This window comes from Halichoerus grypus, chromosome 8 (assembly GCF_964656455.1).
Source record: "Halichoerus grypus chromosome 8, mHalGry1.hap1.1, whole genome shotgun sequence".
In the NCBI taxonomy this organism is placed as follows: Eukaryota; Metazoa; Chordata; class Mammalia; order Carnivora; family Phocidae; genus Halichoerus; species Halichoerus grypus.
Window position 1 is genome coordinate 139,776,116 of NC_135719.1, and position 13,565 is coordinate 139,789,680.

Sequence of the window (13,565 nt, forward strand, 5' to 3'; positions counted from 1 at the left end):
CGCCTGGGTGGCTCAGTCGTTAAGCGTCTGCCTTCGGCTCAGGTCATGGTCCCAGGGTCCTGGGATCGAGCCCCACATCGGGCTCCCTGCTCAGCAGGAAGCCTGCTTCTCTCTCTCCCACTCCCCCTGATTGTGTTCCCTCTCTCGCTGTGTCTCTATCAAATAAATAAATAAAATCTTAAAAAAAAAAAAAAATTAGAGGCATTGGTTGGAAGGGGAGGTGTCCTCAAAATATTTTACAGTCATTTTTTTCTTCAGACATTCCTTCTTTCCCCATGACTCCCTGCCTTTCGCTAGCTTCCTCCCCCACCCTTCTACTTTATGAGGGGATGGATGAAGTTGGGATATTTTTTGAGGAAATGTGGGAAGTCTGCAATCCATTTCCTACTTGATGTGAGCTTCATTTACCAGAAGGAAAAAGAAAAACAACAAGGCAAACACACTTCCAGCAAAACTGGACAGCAGCTCCATGGACTGGCTTTTAAAGAGCTATTGTATCACTCGGTGAGGTGACAACACTCCAGGGACAGGACAGGGTCTGTGAGGGCCAGTGAAGCATACTCTCCCATTCCTAAAAAACATCCCCTCAGGAAACAATTTGGCATTTCCTGCAAAACATGAACTAGCTTGGCAGTCTGGCCAACTCATCACCCCTGTTCATCTCATACCACATGCCTAATTCATAACAGTAACTAGTCCGAGAACATAGTGAATACAACTTCAAGAGGAAAAGGGGGCAGGAGAACAAACAACACCCTTGCCAAATGGATACGCATGCACACATGCCTACACGCTTATACGCATACTTAACATATACATATACTTAACATATAAAGCCACTTAAAAATGTTGAGAAATACAAAATGCCTCAACCAAAACCACTTGGCATTACTGAGAACAGGGTTAAAAATTACTTCCCTTCTCCCATCCAAATACATTTGGAACGATAATAGCTGCCATTCTCTGCTGACCTATCATATGCCAGGCACTGTGTAATGGTGTGTATGTGTATATATATATATATATTTTTTTTTAATTCTTGCAACAACCCTGCAGAGTGGGGATTATTATCTAAACTTTATAAATAAATAACTTTTGGGCGCCTGGGTGGCTCAGTTGGTTAAGCGACTGCCTTCGGCTCAGGTCATGATCCTGGAGTCCCCGGATCGAGTCCCGCATCGGGCTCCCTGCTCGGCAGGGAGTCTGCTTCTCCCTCTGACCCTCCCCCCTCTCATGTGCTCTCTCTCGCTCTCTCTCTCTCTCAAATAAATAAATAAAATCTTTAAAAAAATAAATAAATAAATAAATAAATAAATAAATAACTTTTCTGAGATCACAGGAAGTGATGAAGGAGTCAGGATTTGACCCCGAGGCTTTGTGTGACTCTAAAGGTCAAGCTCCTTTTATTAAATCACAGGCTTGGTCAGCAAACTGGGAAGTCCAGACATAGGAGTTATGTTTATATAAATCCAATTCATTACTTAAGGCCCATTGAAATCGCCATCTCCTCTATGAATTCTTGACTTGTTCTAGACAGAGCTCCAATGGTTACAAGAAACAGAAGCCCACTCAAATTAGTTCAAGTAAAAGAGAGAACATGGTATTCTGGGCAAGGAGACAAAAGGAACACACTTTTTCAGGAATCTCAACAAATGAGCCCCAGGAAGGACAGGACCCAAGGTAGACCAGACATACCTCGGCCCCTCATCTTCCAGAGACTGCTTCTTTCTGCACACCTGGACATCCAAACCCACTTCTCAGAGTCTCTAATCCCTCAGAGCTGCAATCTGCACCCAGTCCCACAGTGTCTGCCTTGAGGGCGACTCTGCTAGACCTTTGAGCTCAGGGCCCACGACCCAAAGGAAGTAACTGCATGTCCCTTTCCAGATTCCAGCCATCTGATAGGCTCAGCTCAATGTTTCCACACACAAGGCACAGGTTGCTGGCTGGTCTTCCTCAGCTTACAGTTGGGCACCCCTGGGTCAGATGTTGACCTTGGCCCAGTCCAAGGCAGTGGGGAAGGGAGGATCACATGATCTGCTGCTGCACCTTGTGGGCAGGGAAGCACCCTGAAATCCAGTAAGTGCTCAGCTCTTACTCTCCTTTTCTTTACAAGGCTGGCTTATGCACCTGCTTTAGCACTCAACTTTAAGTTGCCTCCTCTTGTTCTCCAAATGCCTTTTATCTTCTAGGCTCCTAGAGAACCACATCTTATCTTTATGTTGCAATGCCTAGGGGAGTGCTAAGAACACAGTGGACACTTAAACATTGTTTGCTTTGTTAGAGTTCATCGTGGGGCAGGACAATGCAGATGACCAAGAAGAATGTCTTCACTCTTTTCCTCGCCCACAGAAAGACCAACAGAACTAGAAAGAGAATATAAAATGTGATCACAAGTCTTTAACCTCACTGGCTTAGGTGCCTAGTGGAGAAGAAAAAGAATTTGACCCTGAGCACACAGACTATCTAGAGGTCCTTCTAACTCTTATTTAAAGAAGCATCCAGGCCAATAGCTCTCAACTGAGAATTAATGCTTCCATGTAACATATCCTTGCTCTGATTCCATCCGTTTATCACCCATTCAGAGAAGTCTACTAGAATTGAAATAAATGCCTCTTCTGCTATTATAGTGGTAAGTTTGATTCTGCTCCAATTTGCAAAAAGAAAAAGAAAAAAAAGTAAATAGTTTCAAACCTTGGTATTCAATTACTAGTAACAAATTACTGGAAGCCATGCTACAATTGGCATTGCAATTGAAAGCTGTTAATGTGGGACATTCTGCTGCCAAGCGCTGAGATGACGCTAACTGTATCAATGAGGATACTGTCAGCCACAAGTAACAAGAAGACCCAACTGAAATGGTCATAAAAATAAGGAAATGTATTAACTTGTGTGGTGGCTTAAATCATGTTCATAATTCTTTGAAATTCCTCTCATCAAAGGTTGGGCTCTATGTCCTCTCTCCTTTATGTAGGCTAACCAATAGTGACTGGTTGACCAAGAGAGTACTATGGAAATTACGGAATATGGAAATAAGGAAATAGGACCTAAAAAGCTGTACAATTTCTACTTGGCTGTCTTTGCGTGCTTGCTCTTGGAATCCAGCCACCTTGCTCTAAGGAAGCTGCAGCAGTTTGTGGAGAGACCCACAGGGAGAGGCCCACACAAAAAGAACCAAGGGCCAAGACCCTCAGAGCCGATGGAGCCATCTTGGAAGTGGATCCTTCAGCGCCTGGTTGAGCTGCCCCAGTCGACACCTAGTGGAACAAAGACAGCCTTCCCCACTGAGCCCTGCCCCTATAGCATTCAGAAGCTAAATAATGATAAAATGCTGTTGATTTAAGCCTCTACATCTTGGGTGGGCTAACCAGAAAGGAAGTGTAAAGGTAGGTGGGACTCCAGAGTCATTGCTTTAGCAACCCCATTGTGTATCGTTGAATGTTTCCCTTCCTTTTGCTCTGCTCTAGATTATGTAAGCTTTATCCTAAATCAACTTCCCTTATGTTTGTAGAACGGCTTCCAGGGACAATCAGACCTTCTTTCTTCAATTCAGATGACGGGGATAGAATGAATTCCCCCAAACTTCTCTTGGGAGATCAACTTTTCCAGACGCCAGGAAACATCTCTTCCTACCTCTTTGGCCAGAACTCGGTCACATGCTCATTCTGGAATCAGTGACTGGTATAGGGGACGAGATAACATTTTGACTAAGCAGGCCTACCCCTTAAGTTGAGATCAACTCCCCAAACCATACTGCTGCTACTTATGGGATAAAATTGATGTTGGGAAAGCCACTTCACTGATCTAAGACTTCCAAAAAGAGGGTCTGGTACATGAGAAAGCCCTCATGTTGTGACAGACCCCAGATATGATAACTAGAAAAAGATTCACAGGATTGGAACTGTCCTGAGTAAGTTACACAAGAACTAGCTTTGTACAGATCATCAAGGACTTAAAGTCTGCTTTCTAAACCCATTGAGTCAGAACCTTTCCTTTGTCCCCTGTCCTGGCATCTCCCACTTTTGTCATCTGTCTCCCTGTTATCAGCCATCTGCATATTTATACCTACTCTCTGGCAAAGGTTGGCCCAGCAGGAGAAAAAATGCACTATTCAATTTCTGGTAACTTTATTCCAATTTCCCTCAGAAGAATAACCCCCCTGAATAGGCACATGTTAGTGTCACAATTTTTCCTATTTTTGCAGATAAAATAATTAAGGCTTTATGGCTTGAGCAGATTACTTCTCCCTGCATCTATCTATTCACATGAAGAGCGAAAAGAGTATAACCTTTCCAGCTCCAAGAATCTCTGCGTTCTGCCTCCTCTCCTCTCCAAGATGGCTATAACCATGCCTGAAAATCAATGTCATTTTGTGGCAGTCATGCTCTATGCTCTTCTTTAGAGTCACCATCTCCCTATCTTTAGTTTGCTTTCACTGCTCTGGGCCATCTCCAAATTCTGTCTTCCTTCTTCACTTCCCGGACTAAATGTGACAAGGATTCCTTAACTTTTCTACATGGAGATTTTCCTGCTCATAGCTATTGGTATTGCGCTGACTCCTTTAAACACAGTACAGTGTTGGGATGGAGTCCAGAAAATATTTAATTTCTCAAAATTGAATAGGATAATTCTTGGGGAAAAAACACATGTGTGGATTAAATTTAGGGTGCTCAAAGTAGACATCTACTTAGAGTCTGATCATGAGAACCACCCTGTCCTCCACTTCAAATGTGTACTTCTAGGGGCGCCTGGGTGGCTCAGTTGTTAGGCGTCTGCCTTCGGCTCAGGTCGTGATCTTGGGGTCCCAGGATCGAGCCCAGCATCAGGCTCCCTGCTCTGCGGGGAGCCTGCTTCTCCCTCTCCCACTCCCCCCTGCTTGTGTTCCCTCTCTCGCTGTGTCTCTCTCTGTCAAATAAATAAATAAAATCTTTTTAAAAAAATGTGTACTTCTAGAAGTGGCTACTATATTTTCCCAGGATGTCACCCCCTTAGTCAGAGTTCATTGGCTCACGAGAAGGCACCTGAACCAAGGAGTGTCCATCAGAATCTTTCTCTAGAATTTTTTTTTCCAAACTATAACCAGGAAAGAGCAGTCAGTTCTCTTTTTAGGGATGGAAGAACTTTTGGTGGACATATCTCCAAAGGAGAAGTCAATATACAATAAAATAAAGTAGATATTCTGAGAGAGGTAAATATGGTGTAAGAGGTTCCAAAGGCACAAGACTTTTTGGTTACGTTCATTCCTGAGGGAAGATGCACCCTGTTTTTTCCACTGTTCTAGTACACAGGCCACACTGGGTATAAACCCACAAATTACATCTTTTGTCTAAGTTAACACATGTTTAGTTTCTGTCACTCAAACACAAGACACTTAATGTGAATTCTCAAAAAAACCAGGTCCCTACATGATTCTTTGGAGCTGGGTCTTTGGCTTTTTCATTTGACTGTGATTTACATACGTTTTCATTTGCTTTGCATGCTCACCTCTCAGTATTTGTTTAAGGCATAGGGTACTGGAAAAAAACATGGGATTTAGTGGCAGAAGACCTGAGTTTAAATTCTGGCTTTCATACTTTTTTTGTGGCAGTGCAAGGACCTACCTGAGACTCGATCTCTTTCCTGCAAAGTGGAAATAATAATAGTCTTTGCCCTAGCAACCTCTCACGGTCATTATGATGATCAAAATAAGAAAATGGGAAGGAACAGGTCATATTCATCTTCGCACTCCTAATGTCTACATAAAGGGTGGGACAATGGTGTAGATACTGAAAAAATCTTCGATGAGTGAAAGAAAAAATATCAAAGCACAAAGCATTCTGTACACTAAAGCACTATTTTAAGTATGAATTAAAATGAGGGCGCCTGGGTGGCTCAGTTGGTTAAGCGACTGCCTTCGGCTCAGGTCATGATCCTGGAGTCCCGGGATCGAGTCCCGCATCGGGCTCCCTGCTCGGCAGGGAGTCTGCTTCTCCCTCTGACCCTCCCCCCTCTCATGTGCTCTCTCTCTCTCAAATAAATAAATAAAATCTTTTAAAAAAATAAATAAATAAAATAAAATAAAATGATTAAGACCATTTCACAATAGTAGAGTGTATGTATGAAGATTTACGTTGGCAGGTTAAGTTGATCTTTGGGCTGAATGACAATTTTGTAACTTCCTATAAGCTTCCTATAAACCAGATGTGAAGTGGAATGGAACCTGTGTCCAGTACCCCTCTATTCTCTTTGGTTATTCTCCCTCTGTTTGGTCCAGACAGTGTGTCAAAGTCTCTGGTCCTAAGTTCTAAAAGTGGCCAATGCTTTGGAGCTGCTGGATGCTATTGCAGAAACATCAAGATAGTGATGATGGTGAAGAAAGTGGTTATTAAAATGATCTAAGGCCCTTTCACTTATGAAAATTAGCACATAAACTTAACTCTCCCTCTGGAGCATCAACACACCTAAGGCTCCTACAAAACTCTCGGGATGGAAATTGCCCATTTGTGACTCCTTTTTCCCTTCCTAAATGCCTATTGCAAAATTATACAAGGAAGAGCGGAGGATTCAAGAAGCACCGTTACCTGGGGCCATTCAATGTAGGGGCAAACAGATCTATACACTGTATTATAATACGGCAGAGTGTGGCCACCAATGTTTATAATGATAATACTGAATCAAACTTTAATAGTCAAACTTTAATAGTCTGGTGATCAATACAAGAAAGTGGATAAAAGGGGCGCCTGGGTGGCTCAGATGATTAAGCGACTGCCTTCAGCTCAGGTCATGATCCTGGGGTCCTGGGATCGAGCCCCACATCAGGCTCCCTGCTCAGCTGGAAGCCTGCTTCTCCCTCTCCCACTCCCCCTACTTGTGTTCCCCCTCACGCTGTCTCTCTCTCTCTCTCTCTCTCTCTCTCTGTCAATTAAATAAATAAATAAAATCTTTAAAAAAAAAAAAAAGAAAGTGGATAAAATTTAATTTTTAAAATCCACCAGAATGACTAATACTATTTTAAAGGTTTGGTTCCTCAAAAGGTATATTCCCAATTTTCTGAAACACAGCTCCCAAAATGATTTATTTTCCAGCTATTCAAGAAGGCCTTAGTTTTTGGGTATCATTGCTCATTCAATGGTTCAATAAGTTAGTTGCAGGTACTAGATGCCCATAACTTAAAGCTCCTAACCCTTAACATTGTACAGTAGGTGAAAATGAACAACCTCCCAATAGTAAGTGTATGCTGTCGGGATAAAAATGCTTTGCCCCACTAACTTTGACTTCTTCCATTTATAAGGGAAAATTTATCTTTGGCCAAATTTCCTACAGCAAAGATTGTTGGGAAGAAAATGCATTCTTGTGGGCTTTAGATATTTTTTTAAATCCCCACCAATAGATCACTAACTTATTGTTAATTGTTTGAAATAAATTATCTCCCACTTTCCTACCTTCATAGATATAGTATTATAAGTGTGCTTTCGCCTCTGCTGTACTAATGAACCATACAGAAGAAACTTCCTTGGCATATTGAAGGAGCAGTGAGAGGGCCAGAGCAACTGGAGCAAGAGAAAGAGAGGGAGAAGGGGAAACCAGGGAAGAGGCTCACAGGGCAGGGTTCAGGGTAAAGGAGATTGCATGGGCCATCGTAAAGACTTTTGCTGTTATTCTGAATAGGCTGAGAAGCCATTGGAAGGTTTGGAGTAGAGGAATGACATGCACAGATTTAACGTTTATTTGGATCACTCCAGCTGTTGGGTTGAGAGGGGACGGCAGGGAGCAGGGGCAAAGCTAGAAGCAGAGAGACTGGCTAGCCAACTCACTATAATGGAGGCATGAGAGGAGGGTGGCTGAGACCAAAGTAACAGCCATGAAGGTGATGGGTGTGAGGGCTGAATGATACAACATGAGCAAAGACATAGCACAGTGATTGCATAGTCAGTCCCCAGTAGATGAGGGTTAATATCAGTATGATGGCATTCTGAGCCCCAAGACTCATCAATAAATGGTTGGCTGGTCAAGTGACAGATCCAGGTGCGTGATCACAAGTCAGAGTCAATGTCAGGATTAGAAAAGGAACTTTTTGAACATTTCTACAAAGATCAGCCAAAATGAACTGAAATTGAGTCAAAACTAGAGTTTATGCTTCCCCTCCTTGAAATGTCTGCTTGGATCATTTAAAAAATTACACACACACACACACACACATACATATGCACACATGAAAAACCTGTGATCAAAAGGGTTGTTGAAATGTTGCAGTTGCCCAGAATCCAGCCTGTCCTTGCAGCACTCATAGATATTAAAAATCATTTCTAGGCTCTTATATTTTTTGGTTTAACAAGCACAAGAGGCCATGAACTCCAATATCTGAAGCAAACGTGTTAAACATCTGGGATCTGGCGTAAGTTTCTCCTGTGGGATGCATTGTTTGTGCAAACTTTTATTGAATAAAAAAAAAAGGACTGAGTTTCAAAATATTCGTGTAACCTAGTAAGAATATTTCTCTGAAACCAGAGTCAAAACACAGAGTTCTTCAAACCATTGAATAAACTTAATTTAAAATCAGGCTAGAAATCAGTTCTTAAAACAGAGAGTGTCTAAATGGAATCAAGCTTACGGATCCCGAGCTCTCACGCTAACAAGAAGATGGCTTGTCTAAATTAAGTGGATTTTTCCAGGTTAATGGCTGAGGCTCACAACCACTCTCAGAAAGGCATGGCAAGCTCTGTCACTTAAACACAGTTGATCTTGGGCAATTTACTTCACCTCTGGGCTTGGTTTTCCTTATTTCCTATTAAAAAATTGGAAAAAAAAATACTGCCCCACAGGTCTTGGAAATTTGTAAGCATAAAAAAGTAGAATACTAAGGGTGACAGAACTTTTAAAGCTCTCTAAAAGTGGACACATAGAAGAGGAAATATAGAGAGGGAGGAGGAAGAAGTAGAATGTAAGAGATTGTTATTAGAATATGGGAGAGATCAAACCAGCTGAACAAAGCTCTGAAAGAAGCAAAGCTAGGGGGAGTCTTCTGGAACGTTCCTCAAGGATGGGACGTCTCATATTGTCTCCCCAAAGTGCCCAGGGCAGCATCTACTGACTGACAGACGGACAAGTCCTTCTGATTTCTACAACCCAACCCAACCCATTCTAAGGGTGGGTGCAGGTAAATAAGCCTACCCCACAGCCTGTCTCTGGCAGGCTGAAGAACAGGAAGTAGAAAAGAAATATGTCTCCCAACAGGGGAATAGGTGTGACTCTTTCAATCCACATCTCCCTTCTGAGAGGGGCTGCCAGTCCTTGCAAAGTATTTTCATGCAGCTGAGCATCAGGAGGGGTTTGGCCTGAATGGTGGGCTGGGGGGCTGAATTTGAGAGTTGGAGTTCTGCATCATAGGGTAAGATGGATTTGGAGTTTGGGGACTTCACGGGCAGAAGGGATGTGGAGGCAGGTTGAGCATGGAAGAGGGAGCCAATGAAAGAGCAGGGACAGAGAGCTAAAATGTGCATTCCTCTCTGTCTCATCTCCCCTCTCAAATCCTTGATAAAGCTGACTACACACCCAAATGAAAATGTTGTTTGTGTTAGCTTCCCATGGGTGCTATAGGAAAGTAAAACAAACTTGGCTGAAAACAACAGAAATTTATTCTCTCACATTTCTGGAGGCTTGAAGTCCAAAATCAGTGTGTCAGCCAAGCCAAGCTCGCTCCCTCTGAAGGCTCTAGAGAAGAATCCTTCCTTGCCCCTTCTAGCTTCTGATGGCTCCTGGAAATCCTCAGTGCTTTTTGGCTTGTGGCCACATCATTCCAGCTCTGCTTCATCTTCACATGGCCTTCTTTCTCTCTGTGTATCTTTATATGTCCTCTATTTTTCCTATAAGAACATTCATCATCGGATCTAGGGCTCACCTTATTCCAGTGACCTCATCTTAACTTGATTAATTACATATCCAAAGACCCTATTTCCAAATAAGTTCACATTTTGATGTTCCATGTGGACATGAATGGAGGGGGGAGGACACCGTTTAATCCGCTAAAGCGTTGTTTCATCTTGTCTTTGTGGAAATCAAGCAAGAGGCAGAGTTTTATGTCAGGGTCAACTTGGCAAGGGACTGGGCTGGTAGTAAAAGGCCTTGTGAACCAAGTGAATTCAAGAGAAGTTCAGTGTTCGGAATCAGAGGTGACTATGAAAATAAAAGCTCCTCCGCCTCCCATGGGAATTTTCAGAAATCGGGAAGGGCTTTGGAATTCCATAGGGCATGGAATGAGGAGTTCAAGGCAATATTATCTAGACCTTGCAGACCAAGGAGACCACAGCTGGCTTTTGGGTTACCAATAAAACAAAGACACCTGTGAAAGGAGAAAACAGAGAAGTGGAAAAGAAGGAAGAACAAAAGCAAAAAAAAGGTAGGGAGATGAGTAAGACAGATGAGTCTTTGAAGGATGACCAAGGAGAAAGAAGCACAAGCTCTTTAGAGTCGGGGTTAAGGATCTAGCATAAGATCTGGTATATAAAAAATACTCAAGATAAGTTTGGGGAAGAAAGAAAAGAAGAGAGGGTGGAAGGAGGGGAGGAGAGAGAAGGGAGGGAGGGAGGAATGCAGAGAGAGAGGGAGGATGGAGGGAGAGGACTCATGGCAGGCACGGCAGGCCTCATGCCCGACCAACAAACATTGCCTCTGCCATCACCCAGAGCTGTGCATACAGTGGCTGCCTACTCATGATCCTACATTAACTTCAAAGACCAGAGCACCGCAGGGGAAGGTTTTCTACTTCTCTCTCTGTATCACTGATCCTTAGACTAAGAGGTAGCTATCCATTTTCCACCCAAGCCTTCTGAACTCTCCTTTTCTGATGATGCATATTCTATCTCAACTCTAGTTGGAGCTGCACACTTCTGGCCTCTGTGTGGTCTCTGCAGTCCCTCACAGTGCCAGAATTCACCTTACTGAGTCTTGTGAAATGACATGAAAGTACCCTCAATTAGTGAATGTTCTTCAACACAAAAGGGCAAGGAGTGCCCTGTGGATTAAGTAACTAGCTTTCAGATTACTTGAGATACAAGCAGTTAAGATGGTTTAGGACAGTCTAAGGTGAAAAGAGCTAGAGCAGGAATCAAGGAACCTACATGCCTGTCTACCACCAGGTCAAGGGGGCTAGTCCATCCCCCAGCCTCACCTCAGGTCCTTCACTGTAAACAAAGTAATTGGACCTTGTGACATAATCTCTAAATTGTTTCAGACCTATATGGTCTCTATGGGGCATTATCAATAAAATTCAATAAAACTACCTCCCTGGTACATCCAGAGGGTACTGGAAGAGAGGAAATGTTGCTAGAAACCATATTCCCAGTTTGTAGAAAGTGAAGATGATTTTGGGGCACCAGGGTGGCTCAGCCAGTTAGGTGTCTGACTCTTGATCTCGGCTCAGGTCATGATCTCAGGGTCATGGGATCCAGCCCCACATCAGGCTCTGCCCTCAGCTGGGAGTCTGCTTAAGATTCTCTCTCTCCCTACCCCTCTTACCACCTCACCCTCCACCCCCCTCTCATGCATGCATGCTCTCTCTCTCTCTCGCTCTCTCTCAAATACATAAATCTAAAAAAAAAAAAGAAAGTGAAAATGATTTCAAGTCTGAAATGAAATGGAAATTGCTAAGGGTATGCTTAAGCAAATGGGGCCACTCTGGTCCTCCAAATTCCAGGAACTGTTTATAAACTGAGTCGTGGCTCAGGCAAATGGCTTAGATATTTAGAATATTTGAGGTGAAGAAAGGCATGGGCAATTGCTGCTTGCTGGATAATAGGGAAGAGAAGCACCAAGCATTTCTATGTGCATCATCTTATTTCTCAAAACAACAAGGAGGTAGCATTATTTCCATTTAACAGATGGGGAAAGTGAAGTTCATAAAACCTCAGCAACTTACTCCAGGTCACAAGCTGGTAAGTGGCAGAATTGGGACCCAAATCCAGCTCTGTTCAACTCCAATCCCAGTGGTCCTCCTGCCTCACCAGACTGACACAATTACACCCAGGTGTCTGAATTTTAGAGAGCAAAATTCCTATAAAGAACTGAGTGGTGTCCAGCTCACTTTTCCATCCTCTGGTGTAAAGAAAGCAGACATGGTTTGAATTGAGAGTGATGGTTATCTGGCCAGGGGCCAGAGCAAAGAGTTGTGAGAGCAGGGATTCTTAACCAGGTCAGAGCCAGTAACAGAGCAGAAGCTCGATAAAAATTTGTTGAGGAGTTGTGTAGGAGCACCTGGGTGGCTCAGTTGGTTAAGCGTCTGCCTTCAGCTCAGGTCATGATCTCAGGGTCCTGGGATCGAGCCCCGTGTCAGGCTCTCTGCTCAGCGGGGAGTCTGCATGTTCCTCTGCCCCTCCCCCTGCTCATGTTTGCATTCTCTTTCTCAAAGAAATAAATAAAATCTTTTTTTTTTTTTTAAAGTTGAGTAAATACAGGATTCAGGGTTAAAATTTTCTATCAGTCACAAAAGAAGGATCTCAGGCTCCAAGAGGCCACGTGATTTGCCCTAGGTCAAGAGAACCTAGAAGAGTTCTCTCTTTTTTCCAGAGAGAGCTGGGAAAAGAACCAAAGATGTCTAGACTTCCAGACTAGAGGTCTTCCCACCACATTACCGTAACTCCTTAGGTCAACAGAACTTTTCCTATACATTTAATTAAATGCAGTATACTTTGGGGGAAAATGAATGCTAACCTCCAACCAAGAACATTTATTTGCCTAATGGGTTGACTAGAAAATGACTCTGCTGCTTCAGGAAGCTACTAGGTGGCATGGTTAGTGCAATTTTCAGTTTTCATGTTACACTATGAGTCACTTTTGTTTATCTTAGCATTCTTTCCTCATATGTGGTATGTGCAGACCATAATCACTGAGGATAGGCACCCCATCACTCACTCAAGGAAGTGACTGACTCTCTGTGAGTGGATGACTGAACGTATTTGATCATCGAGGTCAAAGACCAGATCCCCCATCAAGGTCAAAGACTGGATCCTTGGGTTTCTCATCCCCAAGGGGCCACCTTCTCCTCATCCCCAGGGCCACTTCTCAGAAGGACCCTCAGAGCTCATCACATTCTCTCTTTCCACACACACACACTTCTGACCATCTTCGGAATACCTCCAACTGGATGTCTTACAGTCATTTCAAGTTCTGTCCAAGGTATCCGTGTCATTGAGACCTATGTATTTACTCCACTGTATGTAAATTATACCTCAACAACAAAAAATAAAATAAAATAAAATAAAATAAAGAAACAGGCTTAAAATGGAATTCATCTTCCCCCACTACCAACACTCCTCCTCCTGAAGTATTTTTTAACCTGGTTCCGGGGGTCTCTTAGCCTCCACACCCAATACGTCACCAAGACCTATTGATTCCATCTACTGCAATTCTCTTGAATTTTTCCCCTTTTCCTCCATTTTCTCTTGCCAGTTTCCACGATCACATTCACTCACATGACACTGACCCCCCCCACACTTTGTGCCAGGCACTGTGCCAGCCCTTCAGTCTATAGTGATGAGCAACACACTGTGTCCTGAAGGAGTTTGCAGTTTCCGTGTGGTAATCACAACTTT